The sequence below is a fragment of the Aulostomus chinensis genome, chromosome 13, assembly GCF_037954235.1.
Source record: "Aulostomus chinensis isolate RoL2024-O1b breed Wild chromosome 13, RoL_Achi_v1.0, whole genome shotgun sequence".
Classification (NCBI taxonomy): Eukaryota; Metazoa; Chordata; class Actinopteri; order Syngnathiformes; family Aulostomidae; genus Aulostomus; species Aulostomus chinensis.
Genome location: NC_141332.1, coordinates 15,982,095 through 15,995,000, shown reverse-complemented (window position 1 = coordinate 15,995,000; position 12,906 = coordinate 15,982,095). Strand labels below are relative to the sequence as shown.

The 12,906-nt window shown below is 41.9% G+C and overlaps 1 protein-coding gene and 1 long non-coding RNA gene across 5 annotated transcripts in view; one reads left to right on the top strand and one right to left on the bottom strand.

Annotated features, from left to right (window-relative positions):
• The window catches only part of LOC147251151 (uncharacterized), a 4,309-nt gene extending 3,406 nt beyond the window's left edge, over positions 1 to 903 (bottom strand). The window contains exons 1-2 of the long non-coding RNA XR_015118886.1: positions 877 to 903; positions 681 to 780 (exon numbers count right to left, since the gene is read on the bottom strand). This is a non-coding gene — a long non-coding RNA (uncharacterized LOC147251151). The remainder of the gene's footprint in view (positions 1 to 680; positions 781 to 876) is intronic.
• Positions 1 to 12,906, top strand: part of kcnip1a (Kv channel interacting protein 1 a) — a 39,662-nt gene that overhangs the window by 21,490 nt on the left and 5,266 nt on the right. The gene's annotated exons all lie outside the window — the stretch shown is intronic.

Sequence of the window (12,906 nt, the reverse complement as noted above, 5' to 3'; positions counted from 1 at the left end):
GAACACTTTCCAAATGAGTGCATATGGCTGCCTTCGTCTGCTGAATAATTTTTCTCCACCAAGCTCAAACAAACACCTTTTACCCATGGGTGTTTAAAGGAAAAGTGTGAATTTGTTTTGAATGAAGAGGTGGTTGGAGAAGCTCACACATTGTGGAAATGTGTGATATCTGACTCCCTATTGCATATGAAAACAAACCTTTTCCCTCCATAAATCATGAATGAACTGGATGCAGGTTTGTTATTCTAGTGTTGAGCATCTCTCCCTCTCCTGGTCTAACATGTCAGCTGCATGCAGGATTACTGCAGCAGCTCCTGTAGACATGCAACCATCTATTTTGTTGTAGTGCAGGTAACTAGTTATCCAGGATGCCGCTCTGACAGCAACACTGAGAAACAAAGCACCACGACTGTAATATTGTGAGATTAAACTCATACACGATGGATCCGCTGTGCATGACATTGTTGTGCTCTGAAGGAAATAAACTTTTGTCTTGCATCTGCCTGAGTGTTTCCATGCCAGAACCCATCCAATGGAGCGACAGAGTTTGTTTGTTCCAACTCTGATTTAGCACAGTCTGGTTAGATTTAGGAACAAAAACACATGGTTAGGTTTAGGAAAGGTCATGATTTGGGTTAAAATGAACAGTTTTTAGAAGGAAATGGGAAACCAGCACTCACCACTGAAGCCATGAAGTCAGCAGCAAGCTCCTGCGTGCTGTATCCACTCATACTGTAAATCCTCATATCCGTCCACTCAGGGCCACCATGGGTTTTGCTGCTGCACAGGGACAAGTTGATTCTCAGTGTATTTTTGACACAGTATTCTAGTTGATTATTTAAAATATCATGTCAACTTTTTGAGAAACACACTTACTGGCCATGATTTTTAGTGCCAGACAGGCAGATGGTTGGCCTTCTCTCCTCTCTGCGTGCATTACGGAACTCAAGACTCCCCTGTGCATGGCTAACCCTGTGACTGTTAGTACAGCAGCAAAAAAGCCTAGCGGTGGGCCACTAGAGAAAGCATTCTCAAAAGTTATCAAACACACTTTTCTCCACAACAGTCTTTACCTGAATTAATAATATTGTAATTGATATCTGCAATGTTGGCGGCACAGTGGTGCAGTGGTTCGCACTGTGGCCTCACAGCAAGAAGGTTCCGGTTTTTGAGCCCTGGCTCGGGCACAGGATCTTTCTGTGTAAGTCTGCATGTTCTCCTTGTTCCTGTGTGGGTTCTCTCTGGTACTCTGGCTTCCTCCCACATTCCAAAGACATGCAAGAGGAGACGAGGCTGATTGATACTCTAAATTGACCGTAAGTGTGATTGTGAGTGTGAATGGTTGTCTGTCTGTATGTGTTGGCCCTGTGATGGACTGGCGATCTGTCCAGGGTGAATCTGACTCTCGCCCAAAAGCCGCTGGGATAGGTTCCAGCCCCCCTGTGACCCTTAACAGGATAAGTGGAAGAAAATGGATGGATGGGTGGATGGATATCTGCAATGAAATAAACAAATTACAGATTTCATTATTCCACCATGTCTGCAGCCCTGCATCCACATAGCCCATGAAAACAGCTTTCTCCATTCTCATTCTGAGTAGCCTTGAACACGCACTGCAGCTGCTAGCTATCCATCCACCACTCCCTCCACCTCCATATATGGATTTTGTCTTCCTTTCACTGATGTCATGTAACTTCTTGCTTTCCTGTGATGATAATTACCATAACCACTGGATGGCAGCAGTGTCATACTTGACGAAGGTCATTTTAATATCTTGTTCTTGGTCTTCTGGGAACAACAGACAGAAATGGGTACTTTTTCTGTCAGTTATCTTTTCCTGACAAACTCTTTTCATTGGGGGTTTTCCTCTCCCAGATACTTGTTTTGTCTTGAAGACGAGCTGATGTGGTGGCTCTTTGACAACTCATCCCTCTAGCTAAAATATTCACCTGCCAGTTTCCCTCTGTTTTCCTTTATTTTCAGCAGTTATATTTCTGCCTCCTGCGCACATCCTGCAGCGATGCTCAGTCTTCTCCTTCTCCTTGCCTCTTCTGTCACATCATTGCTCCTTTTCTTATTTTGATTTCTGCTCCCTCTCCACTCCTCTCCCTCAAAACTCAGCCTTTTCCTCTAGTTGTTTTCCCACTGCTCCAATTCACCCCTCTGCTCGCTCTTTCCCTGTTGTTCCCCCTTTTCTTCCTCCCACTGTTTTTCCACACTTGTACTTCTCCCCCTCGTCCTCTCACATGGCGCCAGCACAATCTGCTCGCAGCACCCTCATCTCCACACCTCTCTTTCTCCTCCCTCTATTATGCCTCCATCCTTGCTCACATTCTCAATCACCCACGCTCCCATTAGCTGGTGTGAGTGCTTATTAAGTCATCTCATCAAATTCCTCTCTTGGCATCCAGCAGTGTGTGCGTGTCCCATTTAGACATGCACCAATCCGTTTCTTTTCAGTACTGATCCAATTCCAGTCTCTGAATTTAGATATCTGCTGACACTGATACCAGAGGTCTTGGATATCATTATTACAGAGTCCAGTAGGGGGTTGCCCTCGATGCAGCTACAAATCATCTGCTTGTAGGACATATTCCATCGTTTTGACTCTGCTGTCACTATTCTCCCAGGCAAGTCAGCTACTGATCAGGGTCAGGCTCATCATACAATCATCTTACCTTAGAGCATTATTTTGCAGCTCTGTTTTGGGTGAAATCATCCGCAATATCATCAAAGTTCAACGTTTTGGTCAATTTGCTCTCAATCACCTGGGAAACTGTCTCGCAGCGTTCTTCATTTTGTTTTAATGCTGGCCGAGTCTGACCATTAATCCCATCACTTTTGCAGCAGCAACAAAGTGTAGAAATAACTTTAAGAAACAATATTTAAACCATCACAATTCGGCATGGAGAAACCAGAGTATTATCAAAATTAGCAGAGGCTTGCAGGAACTGAAGTAGTGATAAAATTTAATTAAACAAACAAGAAAAGGAACAGTTGGGGTATCTAGACCCAGATAAACTCAAAGACTAGCAAGAAGCAGACTCTAAGGAAAAATAACAGGCTGACTCAAAGGCTGCCTGAACAAAGAATCTCTCAAAGACTGACAGTGGCAAGAGCACTGAAATAAAAACTGAAATAATCACACAAGAAACAAGGTCAGACAATGAGGAAGGCAGAGAGGAACAAAGGGAGCAGGGCGGGCCTGATGAAAGACTAATGAACTAACAAGACACACAAGTCAGAAGACAAAATGTCAAAAAAATACAAAGTGGGAAGTTCAAATAAATAACACACAACTTTTCTTTTTCTCTGAGAAAGAGTTGACCTGTGAATTTACAGTACATTTATATATTTTCTTCAACATCTGGCTAAAGAGGTTTGCCTGTCAGAAGTACACTAAATTTTAGTCCGTTTTTCAAGTTAAATTTAGTCAAAGACAGAAGCAAGAAGGGGAACACCTGTGCTTTTTTTCAAAACACCTCTGCCACCATTTTGGACTGAATACATCAATGGAAACAGCCCCAAACAACATCTACAGAACAACAAAGAAGATGGCCAAGAAGAAAGTGTGGAATAGATATAAACATCAACTTCATTGAAAAGTTTCCATGTGCCTCCATTTTTGTAGTTTTTCAGTCCAAAATGATGGAGAATGCTGAATGCTGATGTTGCAATAGAGTGATCCAGTAGCTTAGAAACACACTCATCTCACACCTGTTATCAATTTGTAATGAGTGACATCATCTGCACGTTCCATAGCAGCAGTTTTGACATGTCAATGTACACAGGTGTAAATATTGCTATTACTGATGGCCCTGGTGTTGTGCATAGCTCCCTGGAATGACTTGCAATCAAAATAGAGTAATTCATATAATCAATTATATCTTTATATACCTGCTATACCGTACTGCACTGCATGTACAAGGCAGAGACTTTCTTCCCTTTCCCATGCTCGCTTCTCTTTATCTGACTTTATTCTAATTTACTTTGTCATTATCTCACATGCTGCTACCGCAATCTGCTTCCGTCATCCTCATTTCCATACCTCTCGTTCTCCTCCCACTATTATCCTTCCATTCTTTCTCTCATTTGCTCCTTTTCTTTATCGCCCACATCCACATTAGTTGGTGTGAGTGCTTATTAAGTTATCTTGTGATTGTCCTCTATCTAGCAGTGTGTATGCAGTAGTGTGTCAGTGTGTGTGCACGAGTGTGTCACTGTGACTGTGTGTGTGTGTGTGTGTGTGTGTGTTTGTGGTGTATTGCTTACAGAGATGCGATGGTCCACCTTTTCTTTGTTTAAGTCTGGTTCAAAAACACGACTTTAGGTAGTGGCGGTTACCAGAGCTTGATATGCTGATGACATGCCAGCCTGTTTCAGATAAAGAGTGCTGTGGTTTGGGTGATAGAGGCTGATGGTGGCGAGGAGGTGCAGGAGGGTTTTGATGCTTCCTTCTATACTTGCAGCCCGCTGCAGGTTGTGCCGCTCGCCCCCCCACGGTGACTCTGCAGTGGCTTAAATATGGGTCAGAAGATTTGATTTGTGATTGTGTACGGTAATCTCACTGCTGTTCACCACATTAAGCATAAAAATTTCACATCTTTCACATTCTTTCTGAAGCCCAAACTTAGTCCGCATCAGCGTCTTTGAACAATTGGTTGAGGAACGTCTGTCTTGACAGCCTAGATAAAGAAGTTTATATGGACTACGAATGTGAATCAGAACTTTTAAGCATTTTCCTATACTTGCTCAAAGCTGCATGTCATCTGCAGGTAACAATACATTTCCTCCTACAAACTGCTGTTGCAATCAGTTCTCCATCTTCAAGTTTAGATGGTTAAGTAACAGTGTGAAATATTGCTAGAGGTAGAAAAATTTGACTCACCAAAAATCAGTCAACTCACTTTTAATTACAGTTGAACTTTTCCTCATAATCTATTACCCCAGATTACTTCCTTTTGAATGCTGATGCTGGGTGGGGTGACACCTGTAGGTGATCCATAGGCAGAATGGGGTCCAGTGTTTGACATACAACATCTGGTGACAACCAGCAACCACTTTTTTTTCCCCTAATGATGTTTTGTCTACAGTATTTTTGTGTTTTCTGAAAAACTTGACAAAAATGACTGAAGGTGATTATTTTAAGAAGGTGACAATATTCAATTCTTGAATGACCAGGAAGGGGCAGTGTTGCATAAAACTTACTCACACACTAATTGTGTCCTTCAAACTTTTGGTTCGTCTGCCTTTTAGCAAAATGAAGGAATTGTAGTGAAATTTATATGTATGCCAATAAATGTAGCATAGATTTGGTGGGATGATAGAACTTTGTTGGAGGAACAATCAGATCATGTTTGGAACTGATTTAGACACAGATCTGATGTCATACAGCTTTGGTGGTGGTAGTGTCCTCCAGTTAGCTGCTTGACTCAAGAGCGCCGCAACAATGTTTGAGGTAGATTATATGGATGTGTGTCGTTGTAAACACCCTCTTCTGGCCTCCTTCTCGGATGTTTGTGCAAGCATGCGAGTTTGTCTTATTTTATTCACGTGGATGCTTTATTTCATATGCCCATGAACCTTGAAATAATATGAATGTTTGTTTGAATAAGATGAGAGGAGCTCTGTCTGCTTTTTCAAGTCTTCAGATTTTCAGTGTACCACCCAAAAGTCAGTCATGGTTTGGCCCTGCATCCACTGGTGTGGAAATGTAGAAAATAATGCCTTTCTGAAAGAGACCTTGGATTTACTTTGTGAAACATGATTACGTGCGCAGCTTCTTCATGGTGTAAATAGGACTGCTGCAGTGAAAATCTATCATTATGATACTTCCTGCGTACAACATGGGAGCCTGTGGTCAGTGGAGCTACTACTTTCATGAAGAACGCTTTCCACTATTACACAGAGTGCAAGCAATCCATTGCTGCCAGGACGACAGATTAGGCTAATTCAGATTATGCAAATGTCATACTTCCTGGCAAGAGTTACAGGGTAGAGTAGGGAACAAAAGGGAGAGTGTGGCAGAGATAGGGTGGCACAGTTACAATAGAGGGCAGTTTGGCAGAGTGAACGACAAAAGGAGTGAAGGAGAAAGGGGGAATTCAGTGGGCAACAGAAGAAAGAAGTAGATCGAGGAGAAATGAGAAGCTAACATTGAATGCCAGAGCCAGCAGTAGGTCGAGGGAAGCCAGCAGCTAAATCCTGCAATGTTAGAAAGTTGCATAGAAGTAGTTATTTTCTTGTGTCAGAGTGCTGTCTGGAGAGTGACAGGCAGTTTCTTTGCCAACAGTCAGGCCAGCGCTTAATCCTTCAAACAAGCTCTGAAAGAAATTGTTCAGGCTTTCAGTCTCTGTCAAACTCCATGGCTGAGAATAGCTGGCGGAACAGATGGAGGTGGAGCTCTCCAGGTGGCTTTTCTAGGTTGGGTTTATTTAGTTGGACCAAACCTGCTACGTCTGCACATTTAGATTTGGAATGCTCAAGAGCATGTCCCCTGTCGCCCCCAAATCTAGATCTAGAAGTCACCTGTTTACTCAAAGTTACTGTTGAATAGGATTTATTGCTCATATTCTGTATTCCAAAGTATACTGGTTCATTATTGTACAGTGATACTACATAGTTGTCAACATCTAAAATCAAGTCCCCTGTCTCCTCCAAATTAATGAGATTGAGTAGAGAGTATATACTGATACCAGAGGAGCAATTATTCATTATTTAGTCTTTGGAAGGACTATTAATTTGCAACTGTTTTGGTTATTGTTTCAGTTACTGTCATGGGGAAAATATCAAACATTTTCTGTTTCCACGTTGAAACAAAAAAAAAAAAAAGGAAAAAAATCAAGGCTGTCTTCCACAAAAAACAACTGCAATGGTTATAAATCCAAGCAACTAAAACAACCTCTGTTGATGTTTATGAGGCAGATGCATCCGTAGTGATTATGACCACAGGAAAACAGATGGTGTCAATATCAAGCCAGAAACTCAGCGTAAGGAGACGTGTTTGACCGGTGGAGGGGAGACACAAACAAGTCCAGAGTGCTGTTTTGACAGATGTTGCTGCTGAGAACAAAAGTGCTGATTTGAACCCAAGCCATTATCTTTCTCTGAGTAAGCGCTCAACTGGGATCCTGATGGGATTGAACAGGCAGTGCTATTTGTTGTATGTCATTTGGTTTGGATCACAGGTATCCGAGAGGGGCTCCATGAAGGGCTCCAAACAGTATCGGGGGAGGCTCGCAACTTTCCAAGAGTCAGAAATAGATAAATGACTCAAGAAAGTATGTGTTTGGTGTCCTCCAAAGTTCTATAAAACAGCATTTATTTGGCTTGGCTCAATATTCACCTGTCCCAGGGATTAATTAACATACATAATGATCCAATCGCAGGGCCATCAGGAGCAATTTGGGGTTCAGTATCTTGCTCAAGGATACTTCAACATGCTCACTGGGGGAAGTGAGGATCAAGCCAGGGTCCCTCGGTTGCCAGACGGCCACTCTACCTCTGAGCCATGCCTCCCCTTCTTATCCATGTATCATTTTAACCTTTTGATGTGATGTTTCTTTGTAAAGCACACTCATGTTTTCATGGTCTGTAAAACCAATTTGACTTGATTAAAGGATATCAAACTTGTAATGACAGATTTACTTTGATGTTTCTGTCCTTTGTTCTGTGTTCCACTTTACTCTGATCAGCCTGGATCAAATGTGGACAGCAGCTTCCTTGTTCTCTGTCTCTGTACGCCAGATTATGACTGATTCGTCCCAGTAAAAGAAGCACGGAATATTTTTCCTTATTGGGTGAAGTTTACAAAACAGAAGTTAATTAGATTCAATTCTACCTTTGCCACAAAATTTAATTGTAGCAGCAGTTCTGCTTTAATTACACCAGTGTAAGTTAAGCAAAGCCTCTAATGACAACTCTGTGGGAAGCCTCTTGATGCTGCTGAGCTCCCTGCAGTCTGCACGTCAGCGGCTATGCTTCAGCTTAATCACAGTTCCCCTCAAAAGATGTCAGAAAAAAATGTTAAATATGGCCCTATATTATATGTTGTAATGGGCCCCAAAATCTCTAGCTGGACTTCTGATTTTTGTTCTTGTTCTACTTTTAATTCACACTGGAAGAGCACAGCACATTTTACATGACAATGAGGAGACTTCGCTCTCATTTTCTGAGAATTACACATCAACACAAATCAGTCAAATTGGAAGTAACACCCTAAATGAGAGTAAATCTTCATTTAGAGCTGTGATGCTGGACAGTGTTTGTGTTAGTTTCTGCTGCCCCCTGTTGGATTTGAACTTTCATAGCATACTATTTACCTGTGCTCCTCTCAATCAGATACACTGCAATATTAAGTCAGTTTAAATCAGGAAGGGTCATTTTATCTAAGTGGGTGTAATCATAATTACTGATTTGCATGAAGTGGTGTTTATACTGTAGAGTAAAAGGACTCAGAAGAGTCACTTTGAGGTAAATTAAGCCTCCTGTTGTTCAGGGATGAATGTGCATCTTAATGAGGCCAATTTATCAAGTGCCGATCCTCTCTTAAACACACACACACACATACATACACACACATCCAAGCACACACACACACACACACACACACACACACACAGACACACACACACACACACACACACACACACACACACACACACACATACAAACAACACACATACAGTTGAGTTCATTATTGCTGGTCCAGGTTAGACCCTTGAATTAAAGCTCTGTTCCCAAAGAGTGAAGGACACTAACCAAAACAGAGAGAGGTCGGACGGAGAGAGAGAGAGAGAGAGAGAGAGAGAGAGAGAGAGAGAGAGAGAGAGAGAGAGAGAGAGAGAGAGAAAGAACAATGGAGGTCAGGATAAGAGAGGGAGATGCCCTGGGGAAGAGAGATGGGGGGTGGCGTGGGGTGGGGATAAAGCGACAGAGATGGAGGGAGGCAGGTGAGTAGCATCACACTGGAAGAAAGAAAGATGAATAGAGCCATGAGTTGGAGAGAGATGGAGAAACTATAGTATCATTCTGCCAGTGTCAACTTGTGTTTGGTGAAAAGTTTAGAAGTATCAGTCTTTTATATTTCTATATGGTAAAACTATAAGTAAATACCAAAAACTGAAAGAAAAAAGATTCCAGATAAAGGCCAGTAAGAGGGAAGAAGTAATCAAAATGGAAAAAGAGGAGCAGAGTGAGAGCAGCTTACACGCTATAGCTATTTTTTTGCTGTGCTGTGCGGCCGTCAAATTGCTGCACCTACTGGGAGTCATCTCTGTGGAGGGTGAGTCATTATTACTATCACTGCATCGCACACTGGCCAGCAAAGTTGGAAGGAGTTTGTGCTTTTCATATTGTATCAAATAGATTGAATCTTTTGATTCATGTTGGAATGTTGGATGTGTGAAACGTACCTGTGTTCACCCACTACGGTCGCTTTAGATGCTCATATTAGAGTCAAGCCCTGTTAATAGGAATAAAAAGACTTTGCATTCTCTTATAGTTCAGCTGTCACATACATTTTTATTAGTGATAAAAGATAAGAGCAATTCAAATGTCCTATCTTGCAATAATTACAATAGTTAAGTAAGTAAAACCTGTAATTTGGATCACTGGAAGTTTCATGAAAGCTCGTCCCATAGTTTGCGTGGTGAGACATAGATGCCTGGACATAAACCGTGGTTTGGTGCGTGTTTGTATCCTCACTCCACCTTTCCTGGATGTCTGCAACTACACACACATCATAGGTTTCTAGTTTCTTCACATGTGGATAGTCACATTTCTTGTTTTTTAGACTCAAAACATCACCCTTTTTTGTTTTATACTACATGCATATCCAGAAGGGTAAACTTAGCTCATGTTGACGATGGAAGAAGGATTAAATTATATTTCATCTAAAACAGACTTACAGAACAGACAGAACTTCCTTCAAGTTATGCATTATTGAAGGTCATGAAACTGCAGCCCTGTCAGATGCAGTTATACTCATTTTGCACATTTGTGCATATCAATGCATAGTTTTTGCTCTCTCTTTAAGAGGCATTACCTCTCATTGAATCTTGAAACGAGGCGTCCTCCGCTGTGTTAGTGTGGAGTGTGATGCTGACTGCGCTATTGTGGTTATAACACAGACTATAGAGTCTCAATGAAGCCTGTCAGAGGACGACTCCCACACTATTGGCAGGAGTTTGTTGAATGTGACCCTGAACTGCTTGGATGATGCAGCATGTGTGATTAGTATGTGGAATGCATTCTGTATGGATGAGTTTTAACTGAACATAATAAGCTATTGCTCGTTAGCATAAGATAATAAAGCGTCTTAAATATTACTACCGTATATACAATGAGTTGTTTTGGTCTGTAGAGTATGATTGTCAGACCCACGAACTCAGGAGCTGTTAAAAAGGGTCGCAACAACATAGAATTTAAAACCCACTTTTGACTCTCACAATATTTCATTTCAAGCATTTGAATGAAAAAGGCTGTTGATGAAATGGGAACACTGACCGAGGTTTAATTTAGATGAACTTGTCTTTGCCAAGCCCGGTAGAGTGCTGACCCCGTCTCCTGTGGTGAATAGACCTGAACTGGGAATATAGATGTATTGTTGTAATGAAGTTTTACAAGGCACTAATGGACTTGCTGCGCAGATAGAATTGTTTCTATTTCAAGAGTGGAGATGTTTCTGGACCTGAATCGCCAAGGGCAGAGGGAACCTTCAATTCAGTGACACCCAATTAAAGCAGAACAGAGACGCTTAAAAATGCTGTAGCTCATCCATCTGTGCTGAACATTGTGACTGTATCAGCACCCATTTAAACCACTTCCTGCTTTAGTTTACGGCTGGCAGCACAAATAATTCATATACTGAAATAGGAAGTTGCTAATTAAACAGAAACAGTGGTACATATGTAGTTTGCTATTAATATCAAAACCAGAACCCCCACTGATGTCCCGAGATATTGATGAAAATTACTGCAGTGATGAGTAACCACATGATATTTAGTCTCATGTTCATTAACAAGAACTGCAGTTACTTGTTTCCTTGGTTATGCTAACCCACCTAAATTACACTGAAGGCCAAAACACACAAATGGAAGCGGGAATTTGAAAACCACTATCCTCTCTTCCAGCATTCCAGCACAAAAAAACACTTGTGTTCATTCTAACAGGAGTAGCAGCTCTTCCTCTCTTCTCCCTTTGTGTCCAAATTTTCTCTCTTCACTTTGCCATCTTTCATTGGTATCTTCTCCTACCTGATGTGTGATGTCACTCTTTCGGTTCTCTCAATGAAAAAGGTCTCACAGTGCTCATGAGAGACAAAAAAATTATTTGGGTGTCTGCTCCTGTGGTGGCAATTTCTGATAAAATAAGACCACTGCAGTCAAACGCTTGTCTTTCTGTAAGTTTATTTCAGCATCTCCACGTGCAACAGGGAGCACAAGGTGAGGATATCACATGAGAGATGTTCCGTATCTTGCCGTGACTGTCACATGACACTCATAACCACACTGAGAGACAACTATGAGTTCAAGGAGGGTGTTCTGTTATTACAATAAAATCTGCCATTAAACTGTCTTTCAGAAATGACAGTAAATAATAAAAGTGAAATTTCTGCACATTTATTTCTATCGATCCATGCATTATTTTCCCTCAGCTTTTCCGCTTATCTTGTTAAGGGTCGGGGGGGGGGGGGGGGGGGGGCTGGAGCCTATCCCAGCAGCCTTTGGGCGAGAGGCAGGGTTCACCCAGGACAGGTCACCAGTCCATCTCAGGGCCAACACATAGAGACAGACAACCATTCACAGTCGCAGCCACACCTACAGTCAATTTAGAGTATCAATCAGCCTCGTCCCCCGGGGAGAACATGCAGACTCCACACAGAAAGACCCTGAGCCTGAGGCGACAGTGCTAACCACTGCACCAGTGTGCCATCATGCACATTTATTTACCATCAAGTTTTTTCTGTTGTAGCTTTATTGCCACACAAGTTGTCTAGATGTGCTGTAAAGACATATATCATTACCATCTCGGATTGTTTAACTGGTTATATCTTTTTATTTAACCTCCAGTTATTTTGCTCTAGAATTAGACGTGAGCACATTATCCCCAGTTTATCATATTCTGATTTTTTATTACAATTTCAATTAAATAAAGCAGAGTTATACTGGCATGCAGAAATATTACAGTGATTCCATCAGGGAATATGTGCATTCATGTAGATGAGTCTCTTCTGCAGTCAGATATCCCTGTAGGGAACTTTTGAGAGCAGCTTTTTGTGTGTGTGTGTGTGTGTGTGTGTGTGTGTGTGTGTGTGTGTGTGTGTGTGTGTTTGTGTGTGTTCTTGTACTTGCTACATATTGAGGACTAGAATTTGTATTTAACTAACAGATGGAGGACATTTTTGGAAAATGAGGACATTTTAGCCGGCCCTCACATCTTCAAAGGGCCGTTTGAAGGTCAAGATTTGGTTTTAGGGTCGAGGTTAGAATTAGGTTCAGGTTAGGTTTATGGTCAAGGTTAGGGTCAGGCAGTCAGTTGAGATGGTTAAGTTTAGGGTGAGGGGCAAGGGAATGTATTACATCAATGAAAGTCCTCACAAAGATATAAGTGCAAGGGTGTGTGTGTGTGTGTGTGTGTATGTATGTGTGTGTGTGTGTGTGTGTGTGTGTGTCTCAGACACAGAGAGAGAGAGAGAGAGAGAGCTTGTGTGTACGTTGTCAAAGAGTCAGTGGTTTGTCCTCTCTCTTCCCCTGCAGCGAGGAGAGTAATGAGTTGCTAATGATGGGGCTGGTGCGAGGAGGAACATGGAGTTGTTCCACTGACCTCTACATCTCTGCTCCTCCATCTCTCATCCTTACCTGTCCTCTACCTCTCCTTCTCTCTTACAGTTTGGATCATTTCTAC